This window comes from Brassica napus, chromosome C3 (genome assembly GCF_020379485.1).
Source record: "Brassica napus cultivar Da-Ae chromosome C3, Da-Ae, whole genome shotgun sequence".
NCBI classification, from domain to species: Eukaryota; Viridiplantae; Streptophyta; class Magnoliopsida; order Brassicales; family Brassicaceae; genus Brassica; species Brassica napus.
In genome coordinates, this window is record NC_063446.1 from 48,293,990 (window position 1) to 48,304,644 (window position 10,655).

The following is a 10,655-nucleotide window of genomic DNA, read 5'->3' on the forward strand; positions in this document are numbered from 1 at the left end:
GATAATGCAGGAGCTTCCATTATCTACCAATATCCTTTTCACCAGGAAGTTCGCTACAGTGAGCAATATGACCAGGGCGTCGTGATGCGGGGTGAGAACTTTCTCCTGCTCCTTGGCTGTGAAGCTTATTTCATCTATGCCTAGGAGCAGGCGTTTTGGCTTGGCTGCCTCTAGGCCATGCTTAGCGTTCCAGGCGTTTTGGCTTGGCTGCGTCTCTTTCTCTATCTATTAGCCGAAGTTTCAGAAGCAAGTTCAACCGGATCGAAAAGAGCAGTCGTTTTAACTCGTCTATGCAAATGGAGAATACACTCTTGATTTTGTCAGTTCGGTTTTGTTCAACGACTTTGTATAAATGTTCTTGAACATGTCTTGTTGGTGATGTAGATATGCAAGGATAAAGCACAAGTAGGCTCCTGTTTTAAAGGCCTTAGAGCTGTGATAACGAAGCACCACAATGCTTGATTTTCTGTCAATCTAAGGACAAGCAGGGGAGCTCAAAGTTGTATCAATAGCCCTGCGGGGTTTATCCGCAGGAAACAGAATCTTGGACTTCTTGAAGAAACCCCTGACTTCACTCAGGTAAACTAAAAAACTCTGTTCTTGCCTTGTATCGTTTCTTGATGTTTGTGTTGTTATGTTCTTGAAAATACGCAGTTTATGTGCAAGTCCATCCACATTACTTGAGGAACGGTGTTTGTGGTTGCCAGGCTCTTCAGACAGTTTCTACTCCGTGGAATCAGCTGGTTCAGATGGGTTCGGCCAAGTTTCTCCTTACTACGAAGCAGATTATAATTCCAGGAGGTCTGACTGTGACCAGACAGGTTCAGAGCTTAGCAAGCATTCATCACAAAGATTTTATGTTTCTCCCCCTCACACTGTAACTCAGCCAACTGCAAGATCCAATGTCCTCAAGGACGTAATGATATGGGGAGCTACAAGGGGTCTTATCGAGGGATCAAAGAATCAGAACGATGCTTTATCTCCTTAGCTTTTAGAGTCGGCCACCATGTTTGATGTACAAAGCATTTCTCTTGGTGCAAAACATGCTGCGCTGGTTACGAGACAAGGTGAAGTGTTTTGTTGGGGCAATGGAAACAGTGGTAAGCTTGGACTTAAAGTTAACCTTGACATCGACCATCCAAAATGCGTTGAATCACTCGAAGGTGTTGCGGTTGGATCAGTGGCTTGCAGCGATAACCAAACATGTGCTGTTACCGAATCCGGAGAGCTGTATCTGTGGGGAATAGACGGTGGAACTATTGGAGAATCAGGAAGACAATTCTTAACTCGGAAAATAGCTGATGTCTTTGGTGGATCTTTGAGGGTTTACAGTGTCGCTTGCGGCGCGTGGCACACAGCGATTGTGACATTTTCTGGTCAGCATTACCCTTACGGTAGTGGAACCTTTGGAGTTCTTGGACATGGGAGCCTTTAGAGTGTTACAAAGCCAAAAGAAGTGGAGTCTTTGAAGCGAATGAAGGTAGTATCTGTTTCTTGTGGACCGTGGCACACGGTTGCAATAGTGGAAACCTCCACCATCGACAGGAAATATCACAATGCCAAGAGTTGTGGAAAGCTGTTTACTTGGGGAGATGGAGATAAAGGAAGGTTAGGTCACGTGGACAGCAAGAGAAAGCTCGTGCCGACTTGTGTTTCGGAGTTGATTGATCAAGATTTTGTTAAAGTCTCATGCGGATGGACTTTAACTGTTGCACTCAGCAACAGAGGAACAGTTTATACGATGGGAAGCTCAATTCATGGCCAGTTGGGATGTCCAAGAGCCAAGGATAAGTCGATAAATACTGTTTTAGGCAATCTAACAAGACAATTCGTCAAGGAGATTGCTTGTGGTTCACATCATGTAGCTGTGTTGACTTCTTTTGGTAATGTTTATATTTGGGGAAAAGGCGCCAACAGACTACTTGGGTTAGGCGATGTTAGAGATAGAAACTCGCCGGTTCTTGTTGAGTCTTTAGGAGACAGGTTGGTGAAAACTATAGCTTGTGGGTTGAGTTTAACGGCTGTGATTTGCTTACACAAAGACATCTCTTTGACTGATCAAAACGCTTGCAGTTCTTGCAAGTCAGCTTTTGGATTCACAAGGAAGAAACATAACTGTTACAACTGTGGTCCCTTGTTCTGCAATGCATGTAGTAGCAAGAAAGCAGTTAATGCTTTCTTGGCACCAAACAAGGGCAAACTTTCTCGAGTCTGCGATTCTTGCTTCAACCATCTATGGAGAATAACAGAGTTTTCAAACAAGGTTAAGATGGAAAATCGAACTCCAAGAATGCAGTTAGTTACTAATGCACGAAGGGTATCTGACGAAAGGACAGAAACTGAATCAGAGGATCAGATTTAGAATATTCCACAAGCTAATCGTTCTTCAGATGGACAGTCTCGATGGGGACAAGTCTCTGCTCCTTCTCTGTTTCTTTTTGACAAAATGTCACTATCTTTGACAAGTCCTGAGAATATATCAGTCTCGTCCAGAAGACCATCTTCTACAAAGATCTCGACCTCGTTTGAGACGAACAAGATCTTTATCAACGAAATCGAAAGGCTAAAGGCCGAGGTGTAGTACATTAACCTTCTCATACCGGTACACATATACAATAGCTTCATATTATACAGCTAAAGATTCCTTTTTTCTTGAAAATGTAGGTAAGAAATCTCCAGAAGCATTGTGAATTTGGTAACGAGAAGATTGAAGAATGTCAAAGAGAGTTTGAGAAGACATCAGAAGTTCCTAAAGAAGAAGCTGAGAAGGCTAAAGTTGCTAAAGAGATAATAAAAGCTATGGCCTCAAGGGTAAAGATATAAATTAGCAAACATATTTTTTTTCTTTTTTTTTTTGAAAGAATGTAAAATTTTATTCGATCAAAACTTTGTACATCAGGTGCTACTTCTTTGAGTGTTTAAATAAAAAAATGGGCTCTACAAATTAATGAGATTCTTCATGCTAGTTGTGGTCTTGCCGAGAACCAAACCAAGCAGCTAACCCTTCTTCCAAATATTGTTTTCCTTTACCCTTGACTGATAACAGTCTGAGTCTAATCATCTTGTCCACAAATTTGGCAAGACAGCTAGCTTGTTGTGGCTGTTCACCATGCCTACGGGAGTTTCGTTCTCTCCAAACCGCATGTACCGTTGCTTGAAAGGTGTAGCGGAGAAGAAAGGTCAGTGTGGGAGTGAGCGTTGGTTTGAGATCATCTCGATAAGATCATTCCAATCAGTAGAGAAATTTTCTTGCAAAATTCCTCCAGCCAGTACCTTCCATATCTGTTCAGTATAGCGACAACTGAAAAAGAGATGGTGACAGGATTCGTCCTCCTCTTTACACAGCACACATATCGCATTAATTGCAGCATTCCAGGTTAGCATTCGGTCACAGGTTTGGAGCCTATTGCGGAGAGCAACCCATAGAAGGAATGAGTACTTAGGGGTTGAGTGGGGGAACCATACACCTTGACTCCAAGAGACAACTGGCTGCGCGCTCATGCTCCTCAGGTACAACCAAGTTTTCTTGGTTGAGAAACTACTAGCAAACTTCCTTTCTTTCTGCTTCCAAAGTGGTGTGTCAACATCCATACTGTTCTTTAGTTTAATCTCAGCGATCTCATTTTCGACTTCGTTGAGTAAACCCACTCGATGCCTTCTTCTCTGGTGTTTTACCAAGGCCACTGCAACTGATTCCTCATAGGAGATACCCAAATCAATAGTGCTATCCCCCAAGACCTCCTTAAGATAGCCAAACTTCGACCAGTTATCATACCAAAAGCTAGTATCCTTCCCATTTCGAACCTCAATTTTGAGAAATTGTTAAGCCAGGTCTCTTAGCTTTAGTAGCTTCCTCCAAATCCATGATCCAGAGGTCGTGTTACACTTTTACTGACCAGAAAGATCCTTTTCGAATTAGGTAGCAGTGAAGTCATTTGACCCATAGTGATTCCTTTGAGGATTTGATTCTCCATATCAACTATAAACACAGGACTGTGTTCATCTTCTTCAAAGATCGAACTCCCAAGCCTCCCTCTTGCTTCGATAGGCAGACGTCTTTCCAGCACACTTTAGCCTTACTTGTTCTCAAGTTCGGGCCAGACCATAGAAAAGCAGAGCATAAGCTTTATATTTCTCTTAAACAGCTTCCTCGTAGCTTAAAAGCTTGCATCCAAAAATTTGCAAGGCTAGAGATGACTGATTTGATGAGTTGCAGACGACCAGCATGGGAGAGGAATCTACCAGTCCATGAGCTCAAACGCCTTCTAATTTTCTCGACTAATGGGAGATAGTCAAGAACTGTCATGCATTTTGTAAGCAGAGGTAGGCCCAGATAGCGTACAAGAAGCTGACCTGATGCAAAAGGGAAGCTATTCATTATTTCTTCTTGGTGATTCTGAGTAGCTCCTGCAATGTACAAGGTAGACTTCTCAAGACAAATCCTCAACCCCGATATTGTTGCAAAGTCCTCAAAGATTTTTAGAACCCCCTCAATAGATCTCTTTGTCCCGTCAGTGAATATCATTTAGTCGTCCGCAAAGCACAAATGAGTTAACAAGATGTTTTTACAGCGAGGATGATACCCAAATAACTTCTTCTCTGCAGCTTTATCAAGCATTTGCGATAGGACGTTGATGCATATAACAAAGAGATAGGGGGATAAAGCACAGCCTTGACGTAGACCGCGTTTACTCTGGAAATAGCCTGCTAACTCGCCATTAATTTGAACAGAAAATGAAGCTGTGCAGACACACAACTCAACCCAGTGCACAAACTCCTCGGGAATGTTCATTGCACGCAGAGTATTCAGTAGGAAACTCCAGTGCACGGAATCAAAGGCCTTCGCCATGTCTATCTTTAAGGCACATCGAGGAGAGACTTCATCCTTGTGATAATCTTTCACGATCTCTGTTGCGAGCAGCAGATTTTCGACAAGAAGTCTGTCCTTCACAAACGCAGACTGATTTGGAGAGATACATTGAGGAAGCGTAGATTTCAACCTGTTTGCGATGATTTTGGAGATCACCTTATAAAGGACGTTGCAGCATGAGATGGGTCTGTAGTCTTTCATCTCAATGGCAGCATCCTTCTTCGGAATAAGAGCCAGAATAGTTGCATTCAAACCCTTTGGTAGAAACCTCTTCTGGAAGAAAGATTGTACTGCAACCGTTAGATCCTTTCCAATGATACTCCACGATGCCTTGAAAAATTCCGTTGTATATCCGTCTGGACCAGGAGATTTGTTGCTCGGCATTTTGAGGATCACATCTCTGATTTCTTCCTCCGTTACGAGCTTCGTGAGCGTTGCTTTTTCCGCATTACTACATCTGAATGGCATAATCTCTTGCAGCTCCTCAACGGTTTTATCATGTATGTCATGTGGTTGATGCGAGAGGAACTCGCGAAAGAATCTCTCAGCTTCTACTTTGATCTCTTCCTGTGAAGTGACTACATTTCCAGAGGAGCATTTGATCTCTCTGATTGCATTTGTAGTTTCTCTGATCTTAGCTGCATTGTGAAAAGCTCTGTTGTTCTGATCACCTACTTGCAGCCAGTGTAACTTTGATCTTTGTTTCAGAAGCTTCTCTTCTATATCCGAAACTCTTTGCCATCTTTCAGCCGCCATTCTCTCATCTCTAATGTTTTCTTGTGACTGATCAAGAAATAGTTTTTCATGTTTCTCACAAAGGTCGGGGTAGGCTTCTTTCACCTTTCTCGTAAGATCTCCCAATCTTTTCCTACTTAGTGTTCTGATCAGAGGTTTTAGGCCTTTGAGGGTCTTGGAGAAGCAGTACAATGCTGAAGTGGAAACAAACAAAGGCGAGTGATCCCTCCAGTGTTCACTGACAACATCAAGAAACTCCGGCTCATCCCCCACAGCATTTATAAATTTAAAAGGTTTCCTTTTTCCCATTGCCTCAGGATGGAGATGAACTCGACCTCTTAGATGATCAGACCACCCTCGTGCTTCAAACACTCCATAGGCCTGAGTCCTTTGATGCAGCCATCTTTCATTCACCAGAATACGGTCGAGCTTCTTTCAGATTATACCCTCATCCCTCTTGCTACACCATGTGAGCTTTGGCCCCTGATAACCCATATCCACAAGTCTACAAAACTGGATCACTTCCTCAAAATCTTTCATTCCTGATGTTGATAATCCTGACTCTTGGTAGCTCGAGTGTTCATCGCTTTCAAGTATCTCATTAAAGTAAACCATTATAACCCATTCTTTATCCCTGAACATAGGTGAGCTCTGGTGGGATTTGATGTGTTCCCAAAGCTCTTTTCTTCTTTCAGCAGTGTTTTCTGCATACACAAAGGAGCACAAGAACCCCTCTTCCTCTCCCTCCAAAAGAACAGACATCGTGATGATCTGATCCGATTTAAAAACTGGTGTCATTCTGACCTGTGGACTCCATAGCACCCAAATCCTTCCCTTCCTACTGTATTCATAGTTATTTACACACGACCAGCCTCGAAAAACCGAAGCAATTATTTGTGAGGATTTGCTTTCCTTCATCCTAGTTTCAAGCAGGCACCCAAACTGCAAGCCTTTATTCTGAATGCAACTATTTACAACGTTGTGTTTTGACGGTTTGTTAAAACCCCTTATGTTCCAAAAGAAACCAGTCATTGAGAAGGTTTTCGAGAGCCGCGCTTTCCTAGGTGAGGAACTCCTTTGTCAGTACTCGAGTGCTCTGGGACAATCTTGTGGAAGGTTTTTGAGGTTTTTGGCAAAGACGGCCTCAGATGACTGCCCTCCCCTACTATCTTGTGTTTCGTATTGCTTCTTTCCTTGTGACTTTCCATACTCAGACCCATTTCTCTTATAGTATCCTCAACCTCCTGGCTACTTTCAGTCACAGCTGCTATAGGACCTGTTTCACCTACTTCATTTTCCTTTTCTTTACTTTCTTCACCCAGTATTAATCCTCCATTGTCATCAACACAAGCCAAAGCTGAGTATCGAGATGAAGATATCATCTGCACGTACTCGGGTGACTTTGCCTTTTGACTCTTGCTTGTCTTCCCTGGTGATACCTCTTCCCAATCTTTAACAACTTCTCCTTCTTCAATATCATTCTCTAACACTGTCTGATCAGCACCTCCAATATTTTCCACCTCTGATGCTATCTCTGCTGGTCTAGCACTGCTATTCTTCTCTCCCTCGATCTCTGACTCAAGTGAGTTGATTTTCTCAGCGTCCATTTCTTTTTTGTCAGCAGTTCCCTCTGCTAGTTTCACTACATCTCTTTCCTCATTTGCTTTATACCCCTCCACTATAATTTCTCTGACCGTCTTCAGAGATGTTTCCCTCTTGTTCATAATACAGACCTTCTCCACATGACCCCATTTCCCACATGTATGACATCGATCTGGTAACCATGGATAAATAAATTCCACCAAAGAGGATTGGCCGTTCTTGGTGAAATTTATCTTCTTTGGCAATTCCTTTGACAGGTCTGCCATGACAAGGACTTTTGCAAGCTTGAAATTGGAACAAGACGCTGTCTCAGGGTGAAGCCTATCCGGACGACCCACTGCACTTGTGATGAAGCTCAGCCCCTTCCATGAGTACATGTTCATGGGTACGTTTTTTGAGGTGGACCCATAGTGGAATGGTTTTAACTTCAGGCTTCTCCTCCAGCTCAGTTGGGGACCATTTTGTAACCACTAACAGTATATTGCCAATGCTCCACATACCCCTTCGCAAGATACGAGGTCACATTTGATCATCTGGAACTTTGAACTTCATTGTTGTGGAATCAACCTCGTACACCTCCACTGGCTTTCCCTTTCCTCCATCTCTCCAGATTTTGTTTACAACGGCGTGGATTCGGGCGATGTGGGGTGCGGTATCCAGAAATTTCCCGATCAAGAAATCCTCCCAGAGAGGCTCCGCGTTGACAACTACTTCGTCAGGGACCTCCACTATAAGCTGGCCCTCTGAGTCTGTAATGTCGAGATTGTATTTCCTTATCACTTTTTTCTCCTGCGTCGCTTCAGTATACGAATCTTTTTGAGCAGCTTTCACCAGATTCCTCGAATCCTTCTCCTGACCTGATTTCTCCATCGACGATTCATTGTGACCTTCTCCAACTCCCAGCACCGGCACTGGGTCCGGTGGATCCGCCGAAATCATGCTTGAAAACCCTAGTCGCCTTTTTCTGTTTTTTCTTTAAATCTTTTTGTTTATAACATGATCCACATTTCTGTCTATTTGCTTGCAGCTTCAGACGAACAAGGAGAAACCGAACAATCCTAAGACTGGCATTGCATGCAATCCGTCTAAAGTCTCGCCCATCTTTGATGATTCAGTGTCCGTTCCATATCTCACACCAATTACCACGACTTGTTCACAATCCAATGACAAACAAATTGTAGAAAAATGTTCAAGCCGTGAAAGCAACATTAGGCTATTGGTAGATGCATCGCCAGCCATCACAAGAACAGGGCATATGCAAAATGGAACACAAGAATCGACAGCAGAACAAGTAGAGCAATATGAGCCCGGTGTATATATAACTTTCACGGCCTTGCCTTGCGGTCAGAAGACGCTTAAACGCGTATGATTTAGGTAAAAGATATTCTTGATTTAGTAATATTAGGTTTCAAGTGTGCAAGTGTTGATGTGATTGTTGCTAATTTTGGTTGCAGTCGAAAGAAGTTTTCAGAGAAGGAAGCACAGAGATGGTGGGAGGAGAAGCAAGTTTTAGTCTATAACAAGTATGATGCTGAAGCATGAACTAATTGAGAATGTAATTCTATTTTTAATATTGTTTTCGTTTTTTCAACAACTCTAACTCTTTTTTTTTTCAACAACTCTAACTCGTTTTTGATCATTTTCCACGTTAAATGCTATTTTAGTCAAAAAAGCTCATTCTAAGATTTTTTTAGAGATTTGCTCTAAATAGTTTCCGTAGGATAGCGAAAATTATGATTGAAAATCATGAAACAATAAACATATAAACGATAATATAATGAGTCAGACTTTGGACTTCATTAAAAGACTTCTCGAGGAGACTATTTTTTCTTATATAAATAAAATTTACATATTTTATCTGTTTCTCTCAAATGGCTGTAACAAAAATGTAATGTATCTCACTCCAAAACTCTCCAACCTCACTCTAATCTTTTTAAATTTGAAAACACCAAATTTTATATCAAATTGTTCATTTTTTTATATTTTATGTATTTCTCATTAATTGATCTTGTTTTTGCAGATTTTTCATTCATTATTCTCATCTTCTTTTCTTTAAAAAGTATTTCTATAATTTTTTTATATGCACTTTGTGTGTGTGTTATATGTTATATTCTAAAAAGTTATAGATTCAACATACTATGACTGTTTAATCGTTATTATCAAAGCACACAAAATTATAATTTGAAAGTTTTCTCTATTTTGAAATTATTTTTAATGTTTTGGGTATGTAGATTTTTCATATCTGTGTTGGAAGACTACTAGGAAGACTTCGCAGTAGACTTCACGAGCATACTTCTCAAGCATACTTTTCGGGCGAATTCACACATATTAAATGAGAAATTAAAATTTAAGCGGAAAAATTAAATTTTAATTGAATTTGACCGCGAATTAGAATAAAGACTTCTTGACAAGTCTTCAGTTAGAATTTCTAATTCACAGTCAAATTTCACTCAAAATTTTAGTTGTCTCTTATGGTGAAGAGACTCTTGTTTTGATATTTTACATAATATTGTAAATAATATATCTACTTTGCCTCTAATCTATTAAAAAATCTTTGTTTGATGCTTAATTCATTTATTCAAGTTCTTTTAATCATAAATTATTGACACAAGTTTATTTTCAATCTTTTGCTAAGATTATGGTTGTGCAAATTAAAGGGGGAGACTTATAATAATATAATCGTTGACAGAAGTTCAACATAAAAAGAATATAACAATAATTCATAACACTAGATATGAATAGATGTAAGACTTTGAAATTACTTAAATCTCTTTTTTTTTACGGCAAACATTTACAGACTCATGTTAACTCTATAAACCAAATTGGTAACTCCGAATCTATGTGAACGCCCATAGGTTCTTCGTCCGGAGTACATGAACGATGTCTGAGTTGAGGAAACTTCTTTTTAAAAGCTTAATGTCTTCCAGATAACTTCCAAATGCGGGTCATTCTTATGGTTCCGAAACCATCTTCACCAATTTAGAACAATCCGTTGCAAACGTAACCTGAAACTGTATTAAATTCTTCCTACATTCCATTGTCTAAATTAATGCCTCCACCTCCGATTGAAGAGGTGAAAGACATGCCCTTACATTCCTTGCCACTAGTAAACCATCAAAACCTGGTAATGTGCTATACCAGCCTTGCCCTGACAATAAACCCTTATCTTTCCATGAAACATCTATGAAGCACCATTGTCCTGAATTCGGTATCGTGGGTCTGTTATGTGCCTGATGCTCCCTCGTTTGATCCTTTACTACATGTGCCTCAGCCCAAAGTGTTGATTCCAATTTTGCTATTTTCAGTGTGTCCCTTGGATCAATATCCAGATTACTAAACACTTTGTTATTCCGACCTTTCCATATATACCATAATATCCACGCAAATTGGTGGTCATCCATCCTTGGATTGACTCTCCAAAATAGATGATCCATGTTAGCAAAAAAAG

General features: G+C 40.7%; 1 pseudogene; it reads left to right on the top strand.

Annotated features, from left to right (window-relative positions):
* Nucleotides 1-348: 348 nt before the first annotated feature.
* On the top strand, nt 349-8,892 carry LOC125584467 (annotated as a pseudogene).
* Nucleotides 8,893-10,655: the final 1,763 nt, after the last annotated feature.